Here is a 17,873-nt window from a genome sequence, read left to right on the forward strand (position 1 = left end):
TCCTCTGCGTCTGCCAGTCATCCTCCCGGCCAGCCAGCCACCCCCCAACCTTCCATCCTCCCAGCCAGCCAGCCAGCCACCCATCCTCCTCATCGGCCAGTCATCCTCCCACCCAGCCAGCCGGGCACCCATCCTCCTATCCTGCCAGCCGCCCATCCATCCTCTCAGCCCGTCAGACAGCCGCCCATCCTCCTCGTCTGCCCGTCATCCTCCCACCCAGCCAGGCCCCCGTCCTCCTATCCTGACAGCCGACCATCCGTGCTCCCAGTCTGCCAGACAGCTACCCGTCCTCCTCGTCTACCGGTCACCCACCCAGCCAGCCAGATAGCTACCCATCCTCCCAGCCGGCTACCCATCCTCCTGGCCTGCCGGTCAGGGAGCCATCCTCCTCGCCTTCCAGCCATCCAGCCTGGCAGCCAGCCACCCGTTCTCCCATCCATCCGTCCCTCCGTCCATCCATCCCGGGAGCCGGTCACCCAGCCAGCCGGCTGTCAGGTGACGGTGGGCAGGTTATTTTTAGGGCCGGGGCCAGGCGGCGGGCGGGAGGAGGGGCCGGGGAAGGCGGGGAGGGCAGGGGGGCGGACCAGTCGGCCAATAGCCGCAGGGCGAGTCCAGCCGGGCGCTGTCCTCCGGGCCGGCCAGGAGCTGGGGGGGCTTCCCGCCAGCCCCTCTCACCGCTCCGACTGACCGTCCGCCCAGGGCCACAGCCGCCCCGGGAGGAGGAGGAGGAGGAGAAGGAGGAGAAGGAGGAGGAGGAGGAGGACGAGGACGAGGAGGAGGAGGAGGACGAGGAGAAGGAGCCCAGCAGGGGGACAGAACCCAGGGACACCCCGCCCGGGACGGTAAGGGCACCGCAGTGCCACCGCTATGCGCGGCCCGGGAAGGACGAAGAAGAGAGGAGGGAGAGGAGGAGGAGGAGGAGGAGGAGGAGGAGGAGGAGAAGAGGAGGAGGGGGAGGAGGAGGAGGAAGGGAGGAGGGGAAGAGGAGGACGGGACGAGGAGAAGAGAAGGAGAAGAGGAGGCGGGGAAGGAGAAGAGGAGAAGGAAAAGAGGAGAGGAGGAAAGGAGGAGGAGGAGGAGGAGGAGGAGGAGGAGGAGGAGGAGATGGAGAGGAGGAGAGGAGGAGGAGGAGGAAAAGAGAGAAAGAGAAGAAGGAGGAGAGGAGGAAAAGCGCAGGAGATGGAGAGGAGGAAAAGAGGGGGAGGAGATGGACGGGAGGAGGAGGAGAAGAGGAGGAAGAGAAGAAGAGGAGAAGGAGGAGGAGAGGAGGGAGAGAGGAAAAGGAGAAGAGGAGGAAGAGGAAAAGAGGAAAGAGGAGGAGGAGAGGAGGAAGAGAAGAGGAGGAGGAGACAAGGAGGAAGAGGAGAGGAAAAGGAGAAGAGGAGGAGGAGAGAGGAAGAGAAGAAGAAGGACAGGAGGAGGAGAGGACGAGGAGGACGAGGAGGAGGAGGAAGGCGCGGCAGGGGTAAGGGGATGAGCGCCCTGGCTCCGACCCCTCTCCGAGGAGGCCGGGGCTGGGCAACGGCTCTTGGGGACTGAGTCGGTGAGAACGTGCTGGGGGGGGGGAGGGGGGGGCGGGCATCGCTCCAAGACGGGCAGCGCCACCTCCAGCCCCGCCGTCGCCCGCCGCCCGCCGCCCGCCGCCCATGGCGGGGTCGGGGGAGAGGAGGAGCGGCCGGGCGGCAGCGGGGATGGGGTACCCACCGCCATACCCACCGCCATCTCCGGTTCCCGGGCTGCCCGCCTCACCGAGGTGGGCAGGACGGCGGGAGGGGCCCGGGGCTGCCAGCCCAGGGCTGTGCCACCCGAACCCCCTCCCCGACCCCGACCCCGACCCCGACCCCTTTGGGAAGGAGCTGGGGCGAGGGTCCTCCCTGCTGGCCGCGGTCGTCGGGGGAGACAAACGGACACGCCTGGGAGACGGGGTGGACGTGGGCCAGGGTCGCCTCGAGGCTTTAAGGGGTGCCAGTCCGTTCATTCGTTCGATCGTATTTATTGAGCGCTCAGTAAATACTAATGAATGAATAGTATTCATATTTACGGAGCCCTCACCGTGCGCAGAGCACCGTACTAAGCGCTTGGAGACTACAATCCGGCAACGAACAGAGACGATCCCTACCCGACAACGGGCTCCCAGTCTAGAAGGGGGGATAACAGTAATAATAATAATGATGGTAGCTGCTGAGTGCTTACTGTGTGCCAGGCACCGTTCCGAGCGCTGGGGTGGATAATAGGGTAATCGGGTGCACGCGGTCCCTTGTCCCGCATAGGGATCGCAGTCCCCCATTTTACAGATGAGGGAACTGAGGCAAAGAGAAGTTAAGTGACCCGCCCAAGGACGCACGGTAGACAAGCGGCGGGGCGGAGAGTAGAACCCATGACTTTCCGACGCAGGCCCGGTCACTCCCCTTCTTAAACAACTCCAGTGGTTGCCTATCGACCTCCGCTCCAAACAAAAACTCCTCACTCTAGGCTTCAAGGCTCTCCATCACCTTGCCCCTTCCTACCTCTCCTCCCTTCTCTCTTTCTACCGCCCACCCCGCACGCTCCGCTCCTCTGCCGCCCACCTCCTCGCCGTCCCTCGGTCTCGCCTATCCCGCCGTCGACCCCTGGGTCACGTCCTCCCGCGGTCCTGGAACGCCCTCCCTCCTCACCTCCGCCAAACTGATTCTCTTTCCCTCTTCAAAACCTTACTTAAAAATCACCTCCTCCAAGAGGCCTTCCCAGACTGAGCTCCTCTTCCCCCTCTACTCCCTCTGCCATCCCCCCTTTACCTCTCCGCAGCTAAAGCCTCATTTTCCCCTTTTCCCTCTGCTCCTCCACCTCTCCCTTCCCATCCCCACAGCACTGTACCCGTCCGCTCAACTGTATATATCTTCGTTACCCTATTTATTTTGTTAATGAATTGTACATCGCCTTGATTCTATTTAGTTGCCATTGTTTTTACGAGATGTTCTTCCCCTTGACGCTGTTTAGTGCCATTGTTCTTGTCTGTCCGTCTCCCCCGATTAGACTGTAAGCCCGTCAAACGGCAGGGACTGTCTCTATCTGTTGCCGACTTGTTCATCCCAAGCGCTTAGTACAGTGCTCTGCACATAGTAAGCGCTCAATAAATACTATTGAATGAATAATTAGGGGGTTCTTTGCCCCGGCTCAGAGATCCAGTGTCCCCCTGAGGTATCTTCACTGGGGCAGGGGACCGAGGGCAAGTGATCACAAGGTCTACGCATCCTATCGCGGGTGTCCGGTCCCCGGGACCCCCTGGGACCTCCGCCTCGGTGGCCGGTTGCGTGATGCCTCGGGGGGACGCTAGGACACCGGGGGCCGTTTGGAGGACCAACTCCTCTTCTGTTCTCCTCCCTCCAAGCTTGCTGCCAACCGGGCCTCCTATCCACTGGGTCCTGGGGGGAGGACTGCCGGTCTCCCTTCCAATCAGTCGGTCGATATGGGAAGCAGCGTAGCCCGGTGGATAGAGAACTGGCCCGAGAGTCGGAAGGACCTGGGTTCCAATTCCGTCTCCACCACTTGTCTGCCGTGTGACTCCGGGCAAGCCGCTTCACTTCCCTGGGCCTCGGTTACTTCATCTATAAAATGCGGATTAAGACTGTGAGCCCCACGTGGGACATTGTCTGTGTCCAACCTGATTAGCTTACATCTACCCCAGCACTTAGTTAGTGCTTAACAAATACCATTTTAAAAAATGGTATTTATTGAGCACTTAGTCTGTACCGATCACAGTATTAAGCATCCGAGAGAGTACAACGCAGTTGGTAGACATGATCCCAGCCCCCAACGAATTTATTATCTAGTTAGGGAGAAAGACATTAAAATAAATTACAGATAGAGGAAGCAGTAGAGTCAAAGGATACGGACATCAGTGCTGTGGGTTTAGGAGGTGGATTTTTACAGTGCTTTATGGGTAGAGACATCATGGCATAGGCAGTGCAGAAGGGAGGAAGGGAGGAAGAATAAGCTAGGGACAGAAGAAGTTAGTCAGGGAAGGCTTCCTGGAGGAGATATGATTTTAGTAGGGCTTTGATGATGAGGAAAGTAGGGGGTCTGCTGCCTATAAAGGGGGAGGAAAGGTGTGGGTGAAGCATCGACAGTGAGATAGACGAGACTGAGATACAGTGATCCGAAGAGTAGGTTGGCACCAGAGGAGCAAAGTGCGCGGGCTGGGTTGTAGTAAAAGATTAGGCGGGAGAGGGGTGAGCTGATTGAATGCCTTAAAGCTGATGGTCAGGAATTTCATTTATTCACTCATTCAGTCATATTTATTAAGCGCTTACTGTGTGCAAAGCACTGAACTAAGCTCTTGGGAAAGTATTTGATGCAGAGAAGGATGGGCAACAAGAGGAGCAGCGTGGCTTAATGGAAAGGGCACAGGCTTGGGAGCCAGAGACCGTGGGTTCTAATCCTGGGTCCGCCACTTGTTTGTTTCGTGACCATGGGCACTTAACTTCTCTGTGTCTCAGTTACCTCATCTGTAAAATGGGGATTAAGACAGTCCCACGGGTGACAACCTGATTACCTAGTATATACCCCAGGGCTCAGAACAGTGCTTAGCACATAGTAAGTGCTTAACAAATACCATAATAGTAATTATTATTATTAATAATAACTCCTGGAGGTTCTTGAGGAGTGGGGAGACTTGAGCAGAATGACTATTTAGAAAATGATCTGGACAGCAGGGTGGAATAAGGAAGCAGCGTGGCTCAGTGGAAAGAGCTGGAGCTTGGTAGTCAGAGGCCATGGGTTCGAATCTCGGCTCCACCACTTGTCAGCTGTGAGACTGTGGGCAAGTCACTTAATTTCTCTGGGCCTAAATTCCCTCATCTGTAAAATGGGGATTAACTGTGAGCCTCAAGTGGGACAACTTGATTACCCTGTATCTACCTCAGCGCTTAGAACAGTGCTCTACACATAGTAAGCGCTTAACAAATACCAGCATTATTATTATAAGGACTGGAGAGGGGAGAGACTGGAGTCAGGGAGGCCAGTGAGGAGACTAATGGGGAACCGTCAGCCTAGCTATTCATCAAAAGGGTTTGGACTGGATGGGGTGGCAGCCAGGCTTTCTGGAAATGGCAGAAAGGAAGCAGCTACCCAGCTTGGCCTAAGCCAGGGCCGAAGTGCCAGACGCCGGGCCCCCAGCACAAGGGCCCATGGGGAATTTCATGTTGGCCAGCTCAGTGTTGCTGTAACTTGCCCCTGGGATACACAGTATGGGGCGGAAGAGGCAGATGTATCCTCAGGCTTCTGTCTCTGTCTCCTCCCAGTCCAGCCCTGAGGGCCCCAGTTTAGGGGGCTTGTGGGTGTGGGTGACAACCCCCTCCCAGAGCCTTGTTTCAGGGGTTCATCTGAGACCATCCGGCAGGCTCCTGGAGCCTGTCCTCCGAGTCCCCGAGATATCATTATTGGTGACGGACTGCAGGGACCGTGTTCGGTTCCCAGGCCCGGCATGTTTACACTGAGTCAGCAAACAGCAAGAAATAATTCCAGAGAGGGGAGGAAACCAGCAGCTTCCCTGCACTCCCTTCAAGGTTCCTGGCAAACCTGGAGAAATTCAATGTTCTCTGCTTGCGGAGTGGAAACACTGGGGGGTCCAGTACAGCCCCCGGGGTTGAATCGGAGTAGCCCCCGAGGAAAGGGAGGGCATAGGGGACGTTCAGTCAACACTAGACCTCAGGGAGCCACCGCCTCCAACACTTGTCTGCTGTGTGACCTTGGGCCAATCATTTCACTTCTCTGTGCCTTAGTTACCTCATCTGGAAAATGGGGATCGAAACTGTAAGCCCCAGAGGGGACAGGGACCGTGCCCAACTCGAGTTGCTTGTATCCACCCAAGCGCTTAGTACAGTGCCCGGCATATAGTAAGGGCTTAACAAATACCAGCATTATTATTGCTTCCAGAAGCCAACACAGCTGCCCCATAGATCCAATCGTCCTTGTCCATGTGTTTCGGGGCAGCAGCGGTAGCAGCAGCATTATCGAACCAATTTTGCTATAAACTGTATCCAGACAGTTAAATAATAGGATTGTCCTGCCCCCACCCCCACACGATCTCCCTAGAAACAGCCTCCTTCCTCTGATTTTAATGACGACGGTTGAGCACTGGGCAAAGCCCTTGACACGACATAAACCCTGGAGGTTGGGCAGGTTTGGGACACTGGTCTGGGTTTGGCCCCTCCCAGCACTCTGCAGGCAGATCACCAAACACTTAATACAGCTCTGCCCCCAATCAGCACTCAAAAAATATGATTGATTCATTAATTGATCCTAGTGGGGCTAATAGCAGAGTTGCCACCTCCCCTCACCGAACCCCCATGCTCGTACTGACCAAAGCACTATGTTTCTGAAAGAAACCCCTCACTGCCCCTGAAAAAAAGCCCTTACCCCTCAGCCCCGTTTCTCCATCAAGGTGCTCAGAGAGGGCTCGGATATCTACACCCCTTCACGGAGGCAGTGGGGCTGTAATTAGTCCAGCCAACCAGTTTCCTAAACTGTTCTGAGGAATATTTTGAATCTGACTTGTTTTGGGTCATTTTTAATTTTTTTTGGTGTAGACATGATGGGGAAAATGTTGAAAATGGATAACCACGTTTCATCAGACTCCCCAGGCAGCCGGTCAGCCGGCCAGCCGGGCAAACGGCCAGCCAGCCAGGCCGCCCGCCGCCAGTCAACAATCTGCACTGAGGGTCCACTCTGAACAACCAGCTAATGCTGGAAAGCTCCTTTAGAGGCTGAAGTGGCAGTGTTCTGCTCAGAAAGGTCCCCGGGACCGCCACAAAGACCAGACAGGAATGTAGTAGTCTCCAAACTGTGGTCTGCCGGCCAGGGCACCCGTCTGGGCAAATGTTTTCGATGGCCTTTTTGTCTGCCTAGTCCTCCCTCCACCTCACTTTTCTGCTGGCTCTCATGACTCCTCCCTTGTGTTGGGTACAGGGACATTGCCCAGGATCAGTTACCGAGGGCAAATGAGAAAAGAAAGCGAGAGAGAGAGATTAGGAGAGTGGGAGAGGGAGGCATTTTGGGATATCAATCAGATCTCTTTCCTTGCAGTGTAGACACTGACTGCCACAGGCAAACCAGTATGGACAGTGCACAAATGAAGGATTTTTCAAATCTCTCTTTCTCTCTAGCTATATATAATACTCTCTAATAATAATAATAATTATGGCATTTGCTGTGTACCAAGCACTGTTCTAAGCACTGGGATAGATACAATTTAATCAGGTTAAACACAGTCCCTGTCCCACACTGGACTCACAATCTTAATCTTAATGTTTTACAGATGAGGTAATTGAGGAACAGAGAAGTTAAGAGACTTGCCCAAGGTCACAAAGCAGACATGTCAGAGCTGGGACTAGAACCCAAGTCCTTCTGACTTCCAGGCCCATGAACTAGCCACTAAGCTATGCTGCTTCTGTGTTATATATATATTCTCTCACACACACACACACACACACACACACACACACACCCGCCTCCCCCCCCCCCCCCGCCACCAAGGATAGCCTGCCCTGGGAGAAGTCCCTGAGGAGGGGCTCTTGGAGGTGGGCAATCCCCACCCGACTGGGGTTCATACATAGCTGCCTCTGGGCAGTGTGGGACTGAGCCTGCGGAAAGCACCTTCTCACCTGGCTCTTGTGACCCACTGACCATTCGGCCTCTCCCCGCCCAGCAGCAGAAATAAGTCCCAGTTCTGAGCCTACTGTGGAGGCTTCTCCGTTGGCAGCCGAGCCGATCTCGGATGCCTATTCCAGTCCATTCCGGGAGCGGGGCGGGGTGGAGGCAGACCTGTTACGCAACCCCCGAGAGCTCCTCTCTGCCCTCCTTCTCCCTTCCTCCTTCTTTCCCCATCTCCTCCCTCTCCAGGGGCTGGAACCAAGCCGGCCACTGTATCTACTTGAATCTGTATCTACTCGATTCCCCGCTGACCATTCTGTTGCCCCGACTTCCAGAAACTACTATCTGCCCCGTATTCTGGCTAAAACCACATCCGGTCCCATCAGGGTTCCCGGCTCATGACTCTGGCCAACTCTCCTGCAGCCTGCTGGGAGTATTCCCGTGAGAGCCAGGATCAGAGGCTGAAGGATGACTGTTTTGAAACTCCTAAGTGAAGGGCCACCCAGGGCAGTAATAAATATGGTATTTGTTAAGCGCTTACTATGTACTAGGCACTGTACTAAGTACTGGGGTGGATTCAGCTTGTCTACTGGGTGACCCTGGGCAAGTCACTTCATTTCTCTGTGACTCAGTTACCTCAGCTGCAAAATGGGGATTGAGACTGTGAGCTCCAGATGGGACAGGAACTGCGTCCAACCTGGTTTGCTTGTCTCCACCCCAGTGCTTAGCGCTCACAGTCTCAATCCCCATTTTTACAACTGAGGTAACTGAGGCATAGAGAAGTGAAGTGAGTCTCCCAGGGGCTCACAACAGACAAGTGGCGGAGCCAGGATTAGAACCCATGACTTTCTACCAGGCACATGTTCTATCCACTACACCATGTTCTCCAAGACTGGGATCCTGGACACTTGACTCCCTTCCCCAGGGGCAGCCCGCCCAGCCCTGAGGACAGTCACTGATCCGGGCCCTGGCTGGCCAGAGAATGGAGCCTTCATGGATTGACATGGGAAGGATTGTCTCTCCCATTTCCTGGCCCCCTTCTCCTGAGGAGGACAGTGCTTGGTGGCACCCAGTGTCTCTGCTGCCCCCAGGCTGGGGCAGCATTGTTCATCATAGGGAGCCCCAGGGCGCCTCCTGGATTGCCTAATCATGATAATAATTGTATCTGTTGAGAGCTTACTTTGTGCCGAGGACTGTACTAAACTCTGGAGAAGAATGAAGATCATCAGGTCCCACATGGGGTTCACAGCCTCAGGAGGAGGGAGAACAGGTCTTGAATCCCTCTTTTGCAGGTGAGGGAACTGAGGTCCAGAGAAGTGAAATGACTGCCTAAAGTCATACAGCAGACAGGTGGCGGAGCAGGGATTAGAACCCAGGTCCTCTGACTCCCATAGCTGTCACAGGCCTTGCTGCGTCTCAATAATCAGAGCATGAGGCAGGAGAGAAGCTCAGCCCTCCTGACCCCTTGGTCCCCGGGAAAGCTTCCAGGACTGTGACAACTGCCGTCCTGATACTGACACCTCAAACCTCACCTCGACCTGCTTGGTGGCCTTGCACGGGGATGCAGGGAACCCTGATCCGAAGCAACATTTCCCTCTCTGCCACCCTCCTGCATTATGGCTCTGGCAGAGCCCCAGGGAAGGAAGGCCAAAGTCTTGTGAGGTTTCCAGCCCTACGGGAAGCAAAAAGAAAAAAAGCCGAAGTCCTGGTCTTGTTAGAACCAGCTTCCTGCTAGATCATTCAGCCTCCGCCAACAACCCTTAGTGGAGGGGTGTTGGCAGGGGCACTGGTGACTTGGGTGTGCAGCAAAGGCCTGGGAGGCAGAAGGATCTGGGTTCTAATTCTGGCTCTGCCATGTGATTGCTGTGTGACCTTGGAACTTCTCTGGGTCTCAGTTGCCTATCTATAAAACTCATTCAATCATATTTATTAAGGTCTTACTGTGGCAGAGCACTGTACTAAGCGATTGGAAAGTACAATTCAGCAATAGAGACAATCCCTGCCCACAACAGGCTCACAATCTAGAAGAATGAGAATTAAGTCTAAAATGGGAATTTAGAGTGTGAGCCTAACGTGGGACAGGGACTGCGTCCAACCTGATTGACCTGTATCCATCCCAGCACTTAGAACAGTGCTTGGCACATAGTGTTTAACAAATACTGTCATTATTATTATCATCCTCCATTCTCTCCCACCCTCCCACCCCAAGTGGCAGCGACGGGGGCCAAACGATGGAAAAGTCGGGGGGAATACAGAGTTTGGGTGGGAAGATAAAAAGCTCTGTTTTGGTCATGTTAAGATTGAGGTGATGGAAGAACTTCCAAGTAAAGATGTCTTGAAGACAGGAGGAGATGCGAGACCGCAGAGAGGAAGAGAGATCAGGCCTGGAGATGTAGATTTGGGTAGAGTGCACAAAGAGCCGGTAGCTGAAGTCATGGGAGCGAATGAATTCTCCAAGGGAGTAGGTGAAGATGGAGAATAGAAGGGGGCCCTGAACTGAACCTTGAGGGACCCCAACAGTTAGGGGGTGGGAGTCAGAAGAGGAACCCGTGAAGAAGACTGAGAGTGAATGGCCAGAGAGATAAGAGGAGAGCACAGAGTCAGTGAAGCCAAGGTTGGATAACATTTCCAGAAAAAAAAGCAGTGTGGCTCAGTGGAAAGAGCACGGGCTTGGGAGTCAGAGGTCATGGGTTCTAATTCCGGCTCCGCAGCTTGTCAGCTGTGTGAATTTGGGCAAGTCACTTCACTTCTCTGTGCCTCAGTTACCTCATCTGTAAAATGGGAATTAAGACCTTGAGCCCCACGTGGGACAACCTGATCACCTTGTATCCCCCCCAGCGCTTAGAACAGTGTGTTGCAGGTAGTAAGTGCTTAACAAATACCGTCATTATTAAAAGGAGGTGGTCCACAGTGCCGAAGACAGCTGAGAAGTCGAGAAGGATCAGGATGGCGTAGAGGCCGTTGGATTTGGCAAGAAGGAGATGGTCGGTTACCTTTGAGAGGGCGGTTCCTGTTAGAGAGTGAGAACAGGGAACATGTCATTTCTTCATTTTACACTTCCCACGCTCTTAGTCCATACAGTGCACTGCACCCAGGGGATGCTCAATAAATGCTATTGCTACCACGAAGACTCCTCTTCCTCCTCCTATTATTACTTTTTCGACTCCTACTATTTCTACTAGTCCTATTACTACTACAGATCTGGCTAGGGTCAAAGGGTAGGGGAGGAGAGAAGAAGGAAGTAAAGTGGGATTAGCCCAGATTTGGGCATTTGCACTTTTTGTGTTTTGCCAGAGGGAGGGTAGGGAATATTGGAGCCTTGCCCTGCCTTGCCCTGCCCCTAACTCTACCCTAGAGGTTCATTCATTCGTTCACTAGTATTTATTGAGCGCTAACTATGTGCACAGCACTATACTAAGCGCTTGGAGTGTACAATTCGGCAACAGATAAAGACAATCCCTGCCCAGTGACGGGCTCACGGTCTAAACGGGGGAGAGAGACAGCAAGGCAAAATAGAACAAAACAAAAACAAGGCAACATCATCAAGATAAATAGAATCAAGGCGATGTACACTTCATTAACAAAATAAATAGGGTAATAAATAATTTATGCACATGAGCACAGTGTTGAAGGGAGGGGAGGGGGAGCAGAGGGAAAGGGGGAGCTCAGTCTGGGAAGGCCTCCTGGAGGAGGTGAGCTCTCAGTAGGATGCAGCATAGGGGACTCCCTGGAAGTCCCGGGAACCGCCTGAGGAGGAAGATCAGGAGGGAACACTTGCCCTTGGATTGACTCCCTCTCTTCACCCTCAGCCCCACAGCACTTTTGCATATATCCATAATTCATTTATTTATATTAATGTCTGTATCCCTTTCTAAACTGTAAGCTCACTGTGGGCAGGGAAGCAGCATGGCTTAGAGGAAAGAGCCCGGGCTTGAGAGTCAGAGGTCGTGGGTTCTAATCCCGACTTCGCCACTTATCAGCTGTGAGACTTTGGGCAAGCCACTTAACTTGTCTGTGCCTCAGTTACCTCATCTGAGGGATTAAGACTGTGAGCCCTATGTGGGACAACCTGATTATCTTGCACTTAGAACAGTGCTTGGCACATAGTAAGCGCTTAACAAATACTATCATAATTATCATTATTAATGTCTAACAACTGGGTTACAGTGTACTCTGCCAAGTGCTCGATACAGTGCTCTGAACGCAGTGAGTGCTTGATAAATGTGTTCAGTAAGTGTTCAGTAGGTTTGATCTGGGTTCACTATGGCCAGCGTCTTAGGGTTCAGAAGCACACAGGGGAGCTGTTTGAGGAATCCTAAATCCTGACCCATATGCTGGGTGTCTTTTGGACTGGTGCTCTATGAGGTGACCTAGGGCAAGTAGCATATCTTGGAATGTCTTGGAATCCAGAACTCTGAAAGGAAAGTCAGCTGAGAGAAACAGTTCAATAATCCCAGTGGGAATGGCATCCAGTCATTATTGCAATTAGGAGCATCTTGGGGTGAGAGGTAGATAAATTTAATTCTTAAATCCTCCCTTCCAGGATATCTCCAGGTAGTCTCTGTACCCAGGTTCTATGGGGCCCCTCCTTTAAGCTCTGGATATTCATCCCATTCTCAGCCCCACAGCACTTACGTACACATCCATAATTCATTTCATTATCTTTCTCCCCCTCTAGACTGTCAGCTCCTTGTGGGCAGGGAACAAGTCTACCAACTCGGTTGTATTATACTTTCCCAAGTGCTTAGCAGAGTATTCTGTACATAGTGAGCACTCATCAAATATCATTGACTGATTGATTGGGATGGTGGAAAGCTGTCACAATGTGGGACACTGGGAGGGGGAGGGTGGCCATTTGTCCACTTTTACAACTTGAAATTCAGGTTTGTATTCTCCGTTTGGTGTGTATCAAATACTGGACACTTTTATATCCACTACTTAAATCTGAGCACCTGGCTTCCTTCCATCTCAACTCCTTCTGCTGAGTTTAGCCCCTTGAAAGTGGCATTGGACTTTCCCCAAACCTGGTAAGGAGATATTAAGACACTGGAGCAGTCAGAAGGAGCAGTGTAACCCCAGAGAAATGCTCTGGTTTGCATCGATTAGGGTAGAATTGAGAGGAATTCTGAAAAATGGAGGCCTTTTGACATCACCATTCGTTGCATGCTGGTGTAGCTTATGATGTCAAGTGTCTCGGGGTCTGGTTTTTGGAGTTACATCACAGATCATTTAAGAGAAGGGGTGTTGTCAGGCCCACTGGTGACTTGGGTATACAAATCCTCCTCTATCCTCTTCCACCCTCCCACCCCAAGTGTCAGCCTTGTCCGGCTCTTCGGGAGGGACAGGGGTCCTAGGGCTTGGGGCCTCGGCTGTTACCCTACTAGAGTCCTGTCCAGGGGGTAGCTTTAGTTATTATACCTGCTACTATCCATCCCACAAGTTTGAAAAATCAATTTCCTTTTCATCCCCACTCAGGTCTCAAGATAGTTGGCCTGGAAATCTCCTGAAATTCTTGGCTCAATCAGTCATTCAATCATATTTATTGAGCACTCACTGTGTGCAGAGCCCTATATTAAGTGATTGGGAGAGCACAGTATAAGAGAGTTGGTAGATATGTTCCTGCCCACAGCGAGCTTTCAGTCTCGAGGAGGAGAAAGATGTTATTAGAAATAAATGAATTATGGTTATGTACATAAGTGCTGTGAGGCTGAGGGAGGGGTAAATTAAGGGTGCAATCCAAGTATAAGGGTGTTTCAGAAGATCGTGGGAGAAGGGGAAATGAGGGCCTAAAAGAGGAAATAAGGACAGCTTGGAGCAGTTTGAGGAGTGAGTTGGATCCCTTACCTCCAGAACTGTAGACAGCGACCTTACCATCACCTCTTTCAGAGCTCAGAGGACAGACTCAGTAGGGCCAGGGGCAGTGATAAAGAAGGAAACGGCCATTTAGATCTCCTCCCAGTGGTGCTGGCAGTTTGACTAAGGTCATAGTGGAGAGGAGCAGGGAATTCTTTATTATTATTATCATTATTATTAATAATAATAGTAGTATTAATACTGGTATTTGTTAAGTGCTCTCCATGTACCAAGTGCTGTTCTAAGTGCTGGGATAGCTATAAGGTAATCAGGTTGGACACAGACCCTGTCCCACATGGGTCTCACAGTTTTAATCCCCAATTTATAGATGAGGGAACTGAGGCCCAGAGAAGTTAAATGATTTGTCCAAGATCATACAGCAGACATGTGGCAGAGCTGGAATTAGAGCCCACGTCCTCTGACTCCCGGCCCGTGATCTTTCCACTACGCCACACTACTTTTCGCTGCTTCCAAGAGATCTCCTAGTTCCACCTAATATAGGAAAATGAGAAGCATGAAAGGGACCAGGGATAAATACTAAGGAGCAAACCTGTTTGGAGCAGGCAAAGGGTTGGGAACAAGAGAGGGGAAGATTTCTCTTTTGATTCTGTAAGTTAACACTAGTGCCTTAGTCTGATCCAACTGGGGGTAATTGCCATATTCATTTTTTTCTTATGGTATTTAAGTGCCAGGTATTGTACTAAGCGCTGGGTTAGATACAAGCTGAGCAGGTTGAACCACATGTGGTTCACAGTCTTAATCCCCATTTTATAGTTGAGGAAACTGAGGCAAAGAGAAGTTACATGACTTGCCCAAGGTCACACAGCAGTCAAGTGTCAGAGCCTGTATTAGAATACAGGTCCCTCTGTTTCCCAGGTCCATGCTCTATCCACTAGGACCTTCCATCCTGGGTTACCAATGGGCTGATGGCACCCTCAGCTCTGGGGAGGGATGAGGTTGCCATTTGGGGGGCAACACTAACCCACTCTTTTTTCCTCCATGATGTAACGAGGCCCCCAGATCCAGGGGTGGATCGTGGAAATAATGTGTAGGCAAAACTGACATGATTTGGTGACAGACTGAATGTGGAGTTTGGAAGAGGGAAAGATCAAGGATAATGACACGGTCATGGACCTCAGAGATGGGGAGGATGGAGGTGTGGTCAACTGTGACGGGAAACTTGGGAAAAGCAGAGGATTTGAGTGGGAAGATGAGTTCAGTTTGGGACATTCTGAGCTTAAGATGTCGGTGGGACATTCATGAGGAGAAGTCTGGGAGGCAGGAAGAAATGCAAGATTGAATAAAAGGACTGTAGTCAGGCCTGGCAAGGTAGACTTTTTTTCTCTCAAACCTAAGCTCAGAGAAGTTAAGTTACTCACCCAAGGTCACACAGCAAGCAATGGACAGAGGCAGGATTAGAGCCCAGGTCCTCTGACTCCCAGGCCCATTCTCTTTTCACTAGGCCAAGCTGCTTTTCAGGCCATGCTGCTTTGGGTATAGAGCTGATAGTTGAACCCAAGGGAGTGGCTGGGAATGAGTGTAAAGTGAGAAAAGGCAAGGACCCACAACAGAGTCTTAAGGAACACCCACAGTTAGCGAACGGGAAGCAGAGCCAGCGAAAGAGACTGAATTGGAGCAGCCAGAGAGTTAAAAGGAGTACTGGGGGGAGCCACACTAGTAAAACCAAGAGTAGTTTAGTGTTTCCAGGAGGAGGGAGTGGTCCACAATGTTGAGGGCAGCCAAGAGATAGGGGAGAACTGGGACAGAATCCATTAGAACTCAGATCAGGTCATCTGTGACCTGGGAGAGAGAGGTCTGGGTGAAATGGAGAGGGGGAAGAGGTTGCAGAGGGTCAAGTAGGGAGTTGAAGGAGAGGAAATAGAGGCAGTGGGTAAGTTCAGCTGGTTCAATGAATTTGGACTGGAATGGGAGAGGGGAGATAGAGCGGTAGCCGGAGAGTGCAATGAGCTCTAGAGAAGACTTCTTTTTAGGATAGGAGAGAGCTGAGTGTTTTGTGGCCGAGGGAGAAAGGAGAGTGGTTGATAGTGGGGAGTTAAAGATGGCGGTCAGAGAGGGAAGTAGGGAGGGCTTAAGTGTTTTTGGAAAGTGAGAAGGGCTGGGGTTGGAAGTGCGGTGGAGGGGGAAGATTTTGAAAGCAGGCACAAGATATTCTCTTGAGGGACGACCGAGAAGGATGAGAGTGCTGGGATGTGGTGACAGGATGGAATTAGAGAACTGAGGGGAAGATAGAGAGGGCCTGGCCAAGGGCCTTGGTGACACTTCACGAGTGGCCATGAGTGGGAGCAGGAATCAGGCAGACTTTTGTGTTGAGCATCTTCCCAGCATCTAGAACCCAGAAAGGCAGGGGTCTCACGGGAGGGAAGCACAGAGGAGGCAGGAGGGGGCCCGACAAAATTCACTCCCGGCAGATAATTCTTCGGTCCCCCTCCAGCGACCTCCACTGACAGGAGGAGTGGGGCTCCATGTAACACTGGGGCTCAGGATGTGGGTGGAGTCAGGGGTTGAGGTGTAGCCGAAGCTGGTGGTGCTGGCTTGGATGGGGAAACCTGAAAAGGATAAGCCAGTGTTGAGGCGATATTTTGTGAATAGCCATGCAATTGTGAGAAACTGTTTGTCCTAGTGGATAGAGGCCCGGGAGTCGGAAGGGCCTGAGTTATAATCCTGCCTCCACCACACTTATCTGTTATGTGACCCTGGGAAAGTCACTTAACTTCTCAGTTACCTCATTTGTAAAACAGGGATTAACCCTGTGAGCCCTATGTGGGACAAGGACTGAGGACTGTGTCCAACCTGACTAACTTGTATCTACTCCAGCCTTAGTACATAGGTAAGAGCTTAAAAAATACCATTTAAAAAACCCTCACAAAACTCTGCAATATTGCTTGCCTATACACATTGCACCTATCTTAGTTTCCATTATGTGAAGAATGTGGGTGGGGGGAGGTCATTTTACATCCAAAGCGGCCTTCTTCCATCGGGCCAACCCCATCCAGCTGGATGACCTGATCTCAGTCTGGCAGATTTTCAGTTTTCTACAGCCTGGCCGGTCCAGTACTTAATAAATGAGACTGTGCTGCTCTGAGAATCTCCCAGCAACCTGAAATGCTAATATTGGGAGCAGTGTCTTTGGGGAAAATAGACTCATTTAAGGGGAAAAGCTAACACTTTCAGCCCACCATAATTTTAACCTCTTATTTTGGTTCCTAGGGAACGAGTTGTTTTGACCAGACTTCGTCTTTTTGTAGATGAGGTAACTGAGGACCAGAGAAGTGACGTGATTTGCCCAAGGTCACACAGCAGACAAGGGGCAGAGCCAGGAAGTGAATCCAGGTCCTTCTGACTCCCAGGCCTGTGCTCTATCACTAGGGCCTATCTTAGGTAGCTTCATCTAACAGAGACACCTTGCCTAAATGAGGTTTTCTAGAAGGAGCAAAACGGGATTCCATCATGAAGGACAGAGGACGGAGTTCATCCACCATATAGTTCCTCCAACAATCTGAGAAACAGGGACGCCTAGTGAAAAAAGCATGGGCCTGGGAGTAAGAGGACCTAGACTTTGAGCCCGTTGTTGGGTAGGGATTGTCTCTCTTTGTTGCCGAATTGTACTTTCCAAGGGCTTAGTACAGTGTTGTGCACACAGTAAGCGCTCAATAAATACGACTGAATAAAATAAAATACATGTGGGACGGGGACCGTGTCCAACCTAATTATCTTATAATCCCAGCGCTTAGTACAATCAATGATATTTATTGAATGGTTATTATGTGTACACTTGGGAGAGTACAATACAACAGAATTAGTGGACACATTCCCACAACCAATTGCTCCGGTCATGGCCTGATCCTGAGCTGGGTGAGCCATCGGGTCAAGCTTGTTGTGGGCACGGAATGTGTCTGTGGTATTGTTATATTGTACTCTCCCGAGCACTTAGTACAGCGTTCTGCATGCAGTAAGTACTCAATAAATACAACTGACTGACTGACTGACTAATGGCCACGGATCAAAAGGTTAGCAGACGAGGACTGGGAAATGCCCCTTTCTCTCTCCTGGCTCCTGGTTTGGGGTTGTTTCCTCACAACTCAGATGGGATTGGGTAGGCAATCGGATAAACCGCTGTCCAGAGCTGAAACGCTATTACATCTCCTACAGGATGTGCCAGGTTTTATCCACTGACGCTGCAAATATGGCAAGAATTCAGAGCCTCTTTGTATGCATAAATCTGACCCCCGGGTCCCAACCGATCCCGGAAATTAGTCCCTTCTGATCTTCATTAAGCACTCAGTATGCGCCAAGCACTATGTTAAACTCTGGGGTAGCTATAGATATCACAGATCAGACTTGGGACCCCTGTGGAAAACCACAGACTGGGG

The 17,873-nt window shown here is 51.6% G+C and overlaps 1 protein-coding gene across 4 annotated transcripts in view; it reads left to right on the top strand.

Annotated features, from left to right (window-relative positions):
- Positions 1-254: 254 nt before the first annotated feature.
- Positions 255-17,873, top strand: part of FGF1 (fibroblast growth factor 1) — a 68,857-nt gene continuing 51,238 nt past the window's right edge. The window contains exon 1 of one of the 4 annotated variants that reach the window (XM_029051458.2): positions 255-495. The gene's annotated coding sequence lies outside the window, so the exon portion shown is untranslated. Of the gene's footprint in view, positions 496-587; positions 843-17,873 lie in introns of those variants that run through there. The other 3 variants (XM_029051460.2, XM_029051459.2, XM_029051455.2) reach the window with 3 other exon arrangements.

Source organism: Ornithorhynchus anatinus, chromosome X1 (assembly GCF_004115215.2).
Source record: "Ornithorhynchus anatinus isolate Pmale09 chromosome X1, mOrnAna1.pri.v4, whole genome shotgun sequence".
NCBI lineage: Eukaryota > Metazoa > Chordata > Mammalia > Monotremata > Ornithorhynchidae > Ornithorhynchus > Ornithorhynchus anatinus.